Here is a 12,063-nt window from a genome sequence, read left to right on the forward strand (position 1 = left end):
CTAAGGATGGTTTATGTTCCTCTAACTTTAGTCATACAAATTGATAGATTCTCACGCAAGTTTTTATTTCAGCTGAAGGAGCCGAAGTTTGGTTTTACATTCTATGATGTGTTTTCATTTCACAGGCATACTTTCACTTTAAACTTTTATCAGTTGCTTTCAAGTCAAGTATTTTTTTTTAAATGTCAGCCTATTTAACAGACATAGTCCTCTATTTCTCCAGTTGTATCTTTGTCTTCTGCCTTTTTACATTTGTATTTGGACAGGATGTTTTATTTGCCATCACCTCTGACTACAGTTAAAGTTACAAAGACACGTGGGGCTAGCAATTTCATTCCTTAAGAGTACAGAGCCAGGGAACGCTTCCTAAACGTAGCTGACTCTCAGAAACAGAAATGCAAGGAGTACAAACTGAAAGGTGCTTGAAGGGTAAGATGCTTACCAGATTGCAAAGACTTAGTTTTGGGGAAAACTGTGAAATATCTCATTAATAATTTTTATACCGATTCTATATTGAAATGATAGTATTTTGGATATATGGGTTAAACAAAATAGATTATTAAAATTAATTTCACTTGCTTTTCTTTTTTTGCTAATGTGGTTCTTACAGTATTTAAAATTGGATATGTATGTGTCTAGCATTACAATTCTGTTGGCCAGCACTGCTGTAGATAGAAAGACACGTAAGAAAACACGGGGTCTGGCTATGTACAGATAACTATGCAGACGCACGTGAGTGAATGTAGAAATATACTACATAATTCCCAAAGCGTGAGACAACAGCGGTAAGAACAGCTGATTCGTAAATGTGCTATGCTTTACATGAATGTTTCTATTTGATAATCAGAACAATTCTATTATGCTCATTTTACAAATGAGAAAGCTGAGCAGTGAAATAATATCCCTAAAGTAACACAGCTGTGTGTGGTATAACCAGGATTCAAATGCAATTCTGTCTGACTCTACGACCTGGGATTTTACCCATAAAATAAAATCTCAGTCAATAAAGCCTGTTCACTGGTATTGCCACATAGTGCCTCTGTGCTCTAGCACACTGTTCTCTCCACCTACCATCTTAGCCTTACCCTTATTGGCCTACTTAGACCCAACTTATCTGTCAAGATGCAGCTCTAGTTCACAGGAGTCTGCCATTCTCTGAAATTTCTATAATCAGCAGCACCAGGTTCATAGATTTTTTTGTGTCAGACTGTTAACTTTACCTGACTTATCAGTTTCAGGAAGGCAGAGACTGTATCTCAATTCTTTTGTAGTCTCCACAAAAGCTAGCATGTAGTAAATAGACCAAAATAGCTTTAATGGAAAACATAGGGAATGAGTTGGGGGGAGGGGGCAGGTAGTTCTATCTTTGATTTCCTAGGTGATAATAAAAATATAAAACCTTGGTAGGAATAATAAGGATATTCCCTTTTGCTTGGAATGTACGTCCTGGCCTCTTTAAATAACACACACTGGACTTATGCCCAATCCTGATTAGCCAGTAACCAAATATAAGATTTGCACAGTTCAAGATTTTGGATGAAATTCATGGGTAATTACACTTGGAAACTCTTGCAAGACATATACAATGTAGGTATAAAAATATTTTTATTTCTCTTTTTAATTTTGTCCAAACTTGCTGCCTAAACTGTAATTGAGCTGCAGTACTGATAAAAGGCATACTACATCTGCGAAATAGGTTTGTTTTAATGAAAAGAAAACATCCGATACATCAGCTTCTTTCTTTTCCAAAATAACTTGCTGAAATAACAATGTGGCTACTTTTCTTCACTGAAGCCAAAATCACCCATACTCATCAGAGTGCTACTTTTATGATCTTTTCCAACTGCTTTGCCATCCTTTAACAAACACACCAAGTTGTGTTTCCATTGTAATAATTGATAAACCCCCACCTCACAGGTTCTTGCTGGGCACAAGGCTAGTTTGTATCTTTATGACGTACCCAACAAACGAATATTCCAACCCAGGACTTCAATCATGATAAAAGACACACCAAACTAAGCATGCACACTGGAGACTACGTTCTGTTTTCCTAATTGGAGAGGGTGTTTTATATTGTATGCTTCTTCACAGATCATGTGGGTGGCAGAGAGAGAGAGTATACTCTGGAAGCTAGAACAGTGATAACACTACTGACATTTTAGAGCAAGTAATTCTGCTGTGAAGGGGCTGTCTTGTGCAGGGTAGGACGTTTAGCAGCAGCCCTGGCCTCTACCCACTAGATTCCAATAGCATCCTCCCCAAGCTGTCACAACCAAAGATGTCTCCAGGCACTGCAGCTACCTCTGGAGAGGGAGGGGAAACCCTCTCCTCATTGAGAACCACTGGGTTAGAACACAAACTCTGGCACCAGACTGGCTGGGTTAGAATCCTAGCTCCTTACCTTTGCAGAAGGGTGACCTTAAGCAATCAAGTTCCTCTCAGAATGCATACATTTCCTGCTGAGTGACATGAGGATAATAATAATACTTTCCCCAAGGTAGTTGTGGTGATGATATAAATGAGCCTAAATAAAGCATTAGGAGAGTGACTAGAATGTAGTAATAAGCATTACAGAAGATTTAGCTGCTGCTGTTGCTACTGTTGTTATTGTTAGTATTTTTAAATAAAGACACAAGATTTAGTCTTAAATCTGGAACTAAATAGTGTGTTCACTTGGCAAGTCACTTAACAACCAGGGTTTCAATTTTCTTGTGAACAAAACAGAGGGTAGACCAAATGTCAGTTAGTGATGCAGTGCAGGACAGTGGCTAAGAGTTCAGGGTCTGGAATTAGCTGCCTGTGTAGGAGTCCTGGAGCCACAACTCAGTACCTCCGTGGCCTCAGAAAGATCACTGAATATGCCTAAAGTTCATGCTCTGATTCCATGAAACCTGGGTAATAAAACCCCAATCCCACAGCGTGCCTGTGAGAATTAACTGAGATGATGTGGACAAAAATCTTAACAGAATATTCAATAACACTGTAAACACTCAGTATAACGGTAGCTACTGTTATACTATTAGTCTTTCCAGCTTTTAAAGTACTCACAACTATAAAAGTGAGGGGAAGTAAGTCATTAAAAGAATAGCTTCAGTGGAGTATGTAGAAAGGAAACATAAGACCAATTCACTTGTATTTATATAACTTTGGTTCCTATTATGTCTAGAGTGCCCTGGGGTAGATACCCTTTTGACCTGGATACTTCAAAAGGCAAGGGATTTGAGCTTTGAATACAGGCTTTGAGAGTCCTCAGAATATGTCTAGGGTGGCCACTATCATTTTAGGATAGACGATCACAAGACTATACAGATGAATTCCACTCATCACCCAGAAGGACACAGGCTCACTAAATTAGACAAGGATATTCTCTGATCAGGGCCATCAGGAAGCAGAGTTATCAGCTTGATGCCAACCTACTCTGCAACTGGAAGCTACATGAAGTGCTCTCTTCCTCTCTCCTACTGCTGTATTTCCAGTAATTAGCATAATGTCAGACACAGAGTTGGTACACCATAGTATTTACGGGTTGATGATTTCAGAACCAGTCTTCCAACCCCTGCCAGAATCTCTGGTAGAGATGCCAAGCATATGTGGTCATCTAATCTACAGGACAAGATTTACCTTAAGTCCTCTTTAAGGGGACTATCCTTACCTCTAATCCTGAGAACTTAGATAACTCTGATCTTTAGAGGCCAGAGCTAACCATGGATTATTTTTCACTTAAGATGGGCAAAATCATCATTTTCACCAGTGACAAGTCTAAGGAACATCAAAAACGTGGAGAAGATTCAGTAGCCAAGTGCAACAAAGATCTTCCTCCTTAATATTTGAGTCACAAAGGGGTTGCATTCATAGCTAAGTTCCTGATTTCACTCTACTGATAGTGGCACCAAACAGTCACGGAATCAGGATAGTACTGTCTGGGAGTTCCAAAACACATATATTCATCTTTCATGATGTGATGGGAGATTTTCTTTTTTTTTTTTTTTCTGTAAGAACTTTTATCGAGATACAACTGACATACAATAAACTGCATATATTTAAAGTGTACAATTTGATGTTTTTTTTTTTTCTTATTAGTAATGAATATATGGCAATCCCAACCTCGAAGGGAGATTTTCAAAGTGGAAGCTGTCAGAATGGCTCAAGGAATGATGTTTGGAATAGTGTCACTTAGAAGGTGATTTTAAACTTGAGGAACAATGGTAGAGTTAGGAACAATGGTGGAGTTGGGAACACCAGAAAAGATCACACTGAGTGACTGTGGCTATAAACTCTATACTGGATAAGAAGTCTGGGGCGCTTCTATTGTCAGGGTGATCTACCGGAAAAAGTGCGCGAGACCTTTGATTCTACGAGTGGTGTATCAAAGATTTGTTAGAGAAAAATGTGGCCATGACTCAACATAGAGCTGGATGGCCCGACCGGTTACATCTCACGTGACAACTCTGAACGAGCAACAGTGGCTTTCTCAAGGGCTCTGTTGAGAAATATTATGTAGCCCTATCTGGGTTTCACAGGACAGAACAGCAGAACAAATGAGTGATGACTGCCAGAAATGCAGAGCAGAGGAGTAATAACAATTAAACTACTTATTTGCTTTTTTTGGCTCAGACACTGAAGTAAATTAAAAAAAATCAGATCACCTCCTTACAGTCATCTGTTGCCCTGCAGACCCAATAGCTGTGGTTATTCAGCTAGAAAGGACATGAACCCAGTTAGCCTTTTGTAGCAGCCAAAGTGGTCTAATCAAAGACTTACGGTTTTAGAGCGTTGAGCTGTTTTTAGTACCATCTCTGGAAGCCAGCTCCTTTTCTCTCTGCATGCCACCCTGCCACCAGCATCACAAAGTAATCTTGAAGGGCAAGACCAAGATGAAAGGCCTGACTGGCCAAAGAGTAGCTCTGCATCTAGAAGATTTTATTGTTTAATTTGAAATGCCACTGATAAATTGTTCAAAATATAATTTGCTTTGGAGATGTACTACAGATGGAATACTGACAGGACGGCAAATGCAACGTAAAGGGTAGGGGCATCTTTGAGTCATTCCTCTATCACCTGTGCCTTTTTCCAGTTTTCTGGCTCTTTTGACTATTTTCAGAGGCTTCAGGGCATGTGTTTCTAGCTGGAAAGTCCTAAATGAATGTTTCCTTTTTTAAAGATGGATAAGACTCATAAAATTAGTGGAAAAAGAAAGGTAGAAAAAGTATAGCAGTGCATTCAAATCTACAAGGGAACAGTCCTCGTCTATGACCGCTCCTAGGAAAGCGTTAACATCTCTTGGTATCAACAAAGGGGCAGATCATCATTTAGGCATTTGCTGAGACTACAGGATTAACACAGGTATTAAGTGTATGTAATTTTCATAACCACAGGGTATCCATTTATCAGATTTCAAATGTATAGAGGAAGCCAGATGCTTCCCAGCCTCAGCTAAGAATGAATGCTGTGTATACACACACACTCACATACACACACGTTAAAGGTGGTATGAGAGGCACACAGGTAGAAAGGAAGAATTATACAGTCTAACGTACGGATGAAAGATCCACTATTACCTAAGTCACTAACACAGAGGAACTGTGCTTAGGGAGGTTTGATAGCAAGGCCGATACCCTGCATTATAGTTGCGAGGCCAGAAATTTATGAGCACTGCTGTTACTTCATTTGCATTTTCTTCCTATCACAAAATTCATTTAAAAAGGGAGCCAAAATGAATATCTGCCTACATGAAATCATCATAATAAAAACAAGAAGACCATTCATTTGGCATGCCTTTATCCCTATAAATAAAGAAATCACAGGCATTTATAGACAGTGACTTGGTGGGGGAAAAAATTCATCCTTGAAAAGCTCATGAGTAAATTGTTTAGTTTTAAAAGGCATGACCATCCGCAGAATGACTACTATAACATCTTCTAAGTGGGAATACATAGATGATGCCTAATTAGCATCTTTAGATTTAGTGAAGACATCAAAACACAAGTATACACACCTGAGAATTAGAGATTTCTATTCTAACATAGTTTATTGAAAAAGATACAGGAAAAAGCTTCGCTTGACTTACACTATAGGTCTGTTATGCACAAGAAAGACATGTATCTCAGGGTTGGGCAAAATACATTTCATTTTAAAAACACATTTCATTTTATCACTTAATATTAACTTATATTATTATAAAAATGGAGTCATACATTATAATTTTACCACTTAGTTTAATTCATAGCAGCTTAGTAAGATTAAAATGTGGTCAAATGCTATTAATGTAGGCACACATCTCACATAATAAATTATACTGAGCAGGAAGGAGACTGTGCGATTAAATACTCAAACTGAAAACTGCACAGAACCTGTGGTTTCCAACGCTATTGTTAAATTTCATAAATGTCCTCCCATCCTTCTGTTTTGCATCTTCACAAATGAAGTTCTAGTTCTACAACTGGAACCTTGCTACTCTGCATAGCTCTATGACTGGTGGCAGATGTCTGAGCAGGAATCTTTCAGAAATACGTGCAAAGCAGACATACTTCTGTAATTTAGGTGGTCAAATTCTCCCAGTTGACAGTGTTAAATACACCCATTAAAATAAATGAAAAATTCCCAGGATGCTCAAGTGGCAGAGTTCTTTGCATTTTCCAAACTGAGAGTGATCAGTAACAAACTGGTTATCAGACGTGGGAAGTGAAGTTATCTTGAGAGAATGGCATTGGGCCAGAACATGGAAAGTTCTACATTTAGGTTAAGGAAATCAACTCCATAAACCAGCACAGCAGAATGGAGTTCTGACTTAACGACAGATCCTAAGAAAAGTGCCTGGGAGCTTTAGTCCACCCCAAACTCAGTGGTAGCTTCTGGTATATATCTCTAAATGAGCTAAAACAGAACCTTGAGGAAATAAACGAGACTCTGAATGCTACCAATGTCAGAACACACCTGGAACGTGTACCTAAAATATGTACATCTTTTTCCAGAAAAGAAGTCATAACAAAATTTTATATACTTCTTTACTGTTTGGATTTTCAACATGCATATGTACTGTGATTTTACTTGATTGTTTAATGCGACAGAGATTCTGGGCTGTGAAACTTGGGGCTTGTTTCTTAACTTGTTATTATATAATTTTTATAATTAATAAAAACAAATATTATTTTTAAAAAAACTAACACCTAGTAACCTTTCAAGTACAACCAAACTATCAATAATGGTAGTGATAACAGTAAAAATAAATCACTTCTGGAATATTATTATCCAATACTGGATTCTGCATTTTAAAAGGAAACCTGACAAATCAGAGTTTTCCCAGGGGAGACAGGGAAGGGTGGTATTAGGGAAGGGGCAGCAGAAGCAGTTGTAGGTGTTAAGCCTGAAGGTGATAAGATACAAGACAGAAAAGGTACAGTGTACAGACTCTGGAACTTTGATGCTAAGATTTGGGTCCCAACACTATGAGTGTGTGACCCAATGCAAGGCTATGTTAACTTCCCTGTAACTTAGTTTCCCTCATCCATAAGCCAGGTGTAATAATAGTATTCACCTCACAGCGTTCTGAGAATTCAAAGAATTCTTATACATAAAACACTTGGTTCAGTGACTAACACAAAGATAATGCTCCAAAAGATGTAGCTCCCAAAGACTCAAAAACTGTTACTCAAACAAATACTTGTACATAAACAGTCATACCAGTGTTATTCACAGCAGCCAAAAGGTAGAAATAGCCCAAATGTCTATCAACTGATGAATGGATGAATAAATTATCGTAGATAGAATATTATTTAGTCACAAAAAGGAAAGACACGTTGAAACATGCTACAGCATGGATGAAATCTCAAAAGCGTGATGTTAAGCGGAAGAAGTCAGACACAAAAGGTTGCATATTGTATGATTCCGTTTATATGGCATTTCTAGAACAGGTAAATCCAAAGAGACAGAAAGCAGACTGGTGATTGATAGGGGCTGGGGCAGGTATGGAGAAAGAATGGAGAGTAACTGCTTAATGGGTACTGGGTTTTATTTTAAGATGATGAAAATATATTAGAATGAGATTTTAGAATGAGGTAATCTTTATACAACACTGTAAATGTACTAAATGCCAGGAAATTGTTCATTTAAAAGTGGTTAATTCAAAAGTTAATTCTAAGTTATGTGAATTTCACCTTGACAGATATTTAGATAACAATTATAATAATTATTTAAAAAGGTAAAATGTTCATGTATTACTCTCCTCCTTCTTCTCCTCCCCTTCCCCCTCCATGGATGGGGAACTCACTCCCTCACAAGGCAACCAATTCCATGCTCAGGGAGGTTTGATGTAGTCAAAGATCTATTGGGCTTCAGGAATTTAAGCTCATTTTTCACCTCTGTCTGCCATCAGCTGTGCAGAGTTGGCAAGGTACCTCGTCTTTTTTGTAAAATAGGAATGCAGGTGCCTATGGGATCAGTCTATACAGTGTGTATTAAAACAACTTCATTGGGTCTAGTACAATGGTCAGCATGCAGTAGGTGTTTACCAGCAACAAATGTAATCTGAACTTAATAGATCTAAGCGTTGACACTGATTCGGGGTGGGAGGAATTGTAGGAGAGAAAGAAGAGGGGCATGTTTAAAAATTGTGAAGTTTCTAGTGGCTAAGCTTTGTCACTAACTATTAACTGTTAAACTCAACAGTTAGCTCTGCTGACCAGTGCACCAATGGCCCTCTCCCAAAACTTGATTCTAGTTCTCCTTCTGGGGCCACACAGTAATGCAATTCTTACCCAAAAGGACACCCTTCAACAATGACTACTTGAAGAGGCAAGAAACACAGCCATACCTGGCTAAGCACACAATTTATTAAATCACTGAACTTAATTTTCCATAAATTTTGGAGGTGCTTTCCTTCCATCACTGACAAAACAGTAAAACCTTAACAGTGAAAACATCCTCCTCTCCTCTCCTCCTCTCAGAGCAGTTAAGATTACTGGAGAGATTTCTCTCTATGGAAAGTAAAGTATAGAAGTAAGAGTGTCTCCCCTTAAAAAAGAAAAAGACCAAGGAAGGAATCAAGGGCCTATGTTCTGCCTCTCTTCTTTGCACTGTCCTTTCCACACTTCGACTATTTATATTGAAGGTCCCTCCTCCTCTTGGAGGGCCGACATTCACCCGGAGTGGCTGTAACAGTTCATTACACGTGTTGCCCTAGCCTATAGAACAATCGATAACCCCAAATGAAGAGTAATGGGTGATGAACCCTGCTGACGGATATTACATTTGTCTATTGCTTCCTGCACATTCGTCTGCCACGGCACTTGCAGCACTGAGCTGCACCCTTTCCTGGAAGGACTCACATATTCAACCCAACCTTTATGTGAGACTCATTCATATCCTCTTCTGAGCAATCCAGCCATGATTAGTTGCTGACACCATATTTACTTGGTTTTATTTTTTGGTTCTAAGATGAAGTGTGCTTGTTATGTAGTGAATTAGCCTCTGCTTTCAGCTATTCATCAACAAAATACTCTCAAGACTCTCCTCCTTTCTCTATTTCTGAAAGGCTTAGGACATCTCTTAATGACTGGCCCACCACTCATACTCCTGAGAGTAACGCTGTATTTTAATCTCACTCTAGGACTAGAAAACAAATATATAGATTTTGGAATGAGAAATACCTAGACTTGAACTCTAGCTCTGCATTTACTCTCCATGGGCTATCAGAGGAATTATCTTCTTTGAGCCTCAGATCCCTTTGCTTACACAATATACAAACAATAGAAACACATGCACATAAATCGCTTAAATATTTTCCATACTTCTATATTTACCCCTGGTAAAGTATGGTTTTCTTTTCCAAATAACTTCTAGATTTCAATTAGGGTTTATAAAAATATTTTCATATAATTTGCTTGCTTCAAGTCAAATCATCCTAATGATTCTGCATATTAACCAAACTATCATTCACTCTATTTTTTGTAGTTCTGGCTATAATACTAACCTTCAAGTTAGACACACTTATCTATTTCTCTCATGCATTATGTGTAAAGTCTGAATTGAACTCTCTATTCAAATCATAATCAAACAAATGCACTAAAAACCTTCCAGGACCCACATCCCTTAGATTTTCTCATTTTTGTTTTCTTAATGGTAGAGTGAAAAGAACATGATGTGTACAAAAATTTTCCTATCTCTGCCTCTGAGAAGCTACATGATCATGAACATGGTATTTAAAACGAACCTCAGTTTTCTCACTTTTAAAATGTATTTGATTACACCTTGTCTCACTATATTTATTTCTTCTAAAATGAGGTTTTATATGTGAAAGTGCTTTATAAACACCAAAAGCAACAAAAAGCAGATATCAATGCTTTCACTGACATTTTTGCTTTTTCTTATTTTTTGAATTTTAGTGACATTATGAACACCTTTTTTCCTAAAAATAGTTTTAAATAGTGTTTATCTTTAGAATTGACATCAAAGTTCACTATAGGTTACAAATTACTTTGAAAAGTTCCAGACACTTTTTTGATTCTATAACTTGATGATTCTGACTTGACTGACTCTTTTTCTTGGTGAGTTAATCACATAATTACAAACTGGTAGATTATTTTATGCAAGCAGATTGTTCCACAAATTAGGTCACTGTCATTTATCATTACCTTTTCTTTTCAAAACATATCAAATCTTACAATCTGTTAACTCTCGCTTCAGTGTATATCATTTTATTGCCCTCAAATGAACATTATGAATAATTGCAAAGACCTAATCAGGAAAAAATTAAAAATTCATTGTATAGTACAATCATGAATATCTGCAATGATCGAGGCCAGTATAAGAACGACAACAAAACTGTCATGTTTTAGAGCTCCTAGAGAAGAGGGAACTAGGTTTATTTGGGGTCATGCCTGTTTTATAAGCTGGGGCTTTGTGGAAGGAAGAAGTAAACTGATTAGAGATTGTTTCTTACATGTTCCTCTACGCTAGGCCATTTCTGCTCCCAACTCCATCAAGTGCATAGATAGAAATGATTGATTCTGAAGGGACAAAAGCCTGACAGTCACCAAAGATAAATACTAACTCAGTGAAAAACATTAGCTGGAAATACAGATGCTTTTAAGTTTTAGGAACCTCTGTCCAGACCCCTTCTCACCTAAAAAAAAAAACCAAAAAACAAACAAACAAAAAACACCGTTATGGGCTAGAGGAAAATGAATCACAAGCTCATACTGTAATTATAGATGAGGACCAATTGGTACTTTGTAATTACTAGGCTGAAACCATGGCCGACTGAGTCCCTTCCCAAACAGAATCTCACTCTAAAGCCACCAGAAGCCATAGAAAAACAGGACTATTCCCGCAGAAGGTGGCTGCCCAGAGCCTGCGTGAATTCACAGGACACACGCACAAAGTGAGGAACACTTGGTGTTCCCGTAATAATTAACTTTGTACGTGCTAGACGTCAACGGGATCACGGGAACATCTGTGCAACCACCTCATTTTACAGAGAAGAACACTTGGGCCGGGGCAAGTGAAATGACTTTTCCTGCTCAAAGAGCTAATAAATAACAGAGCCCAGGCATAAGCTTCTGGCTTCTGTTCTCACTTTGCCCTCTACACAATCCTGCTTCCCCATGTCAATCCTGGATAGGTTTTTCTTTCCCAGTCTCTGTGCATGTCTCCTAATAAGGTACCTGATTTGCAAGCCCTAAAATTAAGATGTTGACAAGTGATGACTAAGAGAAGTCAGCTAAGAATCAGTAGTATTTCTCTCCCTTTATAAGCATGTCTTATGTAAAATATAGAATTAACGCTTGTCCAGAATTCCTGTTTTGGGCCTGTAAAGGAAGGAGATAAATTGCTCAAAATTCACAAAAGTACCTAGAACATTGCTGTGGTGGCTCAAAAAACACGCTGAACAGATTTTTCCATTAATTTAAAGGATTAACTGGAGCTGGGAAGGTATGTTACATATATAACCAGCGAAGAGTAATTAAAAGACAAAGAAACAGAATATTTCACCATAAAAAAGCTCAGGAAATATGTACAGTAAAGAAAATACAATGCATCAAAATGGTTATTTTCAAATCATTATAG

General features: G+C 37.9%; 1 protein-coding gene across 5 annotated transcripts in view; it reads right to left on the minus strand.

The window, feature by feature from the left end:
- CNTN4 (contactin 4) overlaps positions 1-12,063 on the minus strand; it is a 780,243-nt gene that overhangs the window by 563,152 nt on the left and 205,028 nt on the right. Inside the window, exon 4 of one of the 5 annotated variants that reach the window (XM_057706188.1) lies at positions 4,762-4,910. The exons of the other annotated variants lie outside the window; for them this stretch is intronic. The gene's annotated coding sequence lies outside the window, so the exon portion shown is untranslated. The remainder of the gene's footprint in view (positions 1-4,761; positions 4,911-12,063) is intronic. 5 annotated transcript variants of the gene reach the window in all.

Source organism: Hippopotamus amphibius, chromosome 13 (assembly GCF_030028045.1).
Source record: "Hippopotamus amphibius kiboko isolate mHipAmp2 chromosome 13, mHipAmp2.hap2, whole genome shotgun sequence".
In the NCBI taxonomy this organism is placed as follows: Eukaryota; Metazoa; Chordata; class Mammalia; order Artiodactyla; family Hippopotamidae; genus Hippopotamus; species Hippopotamus amphibius.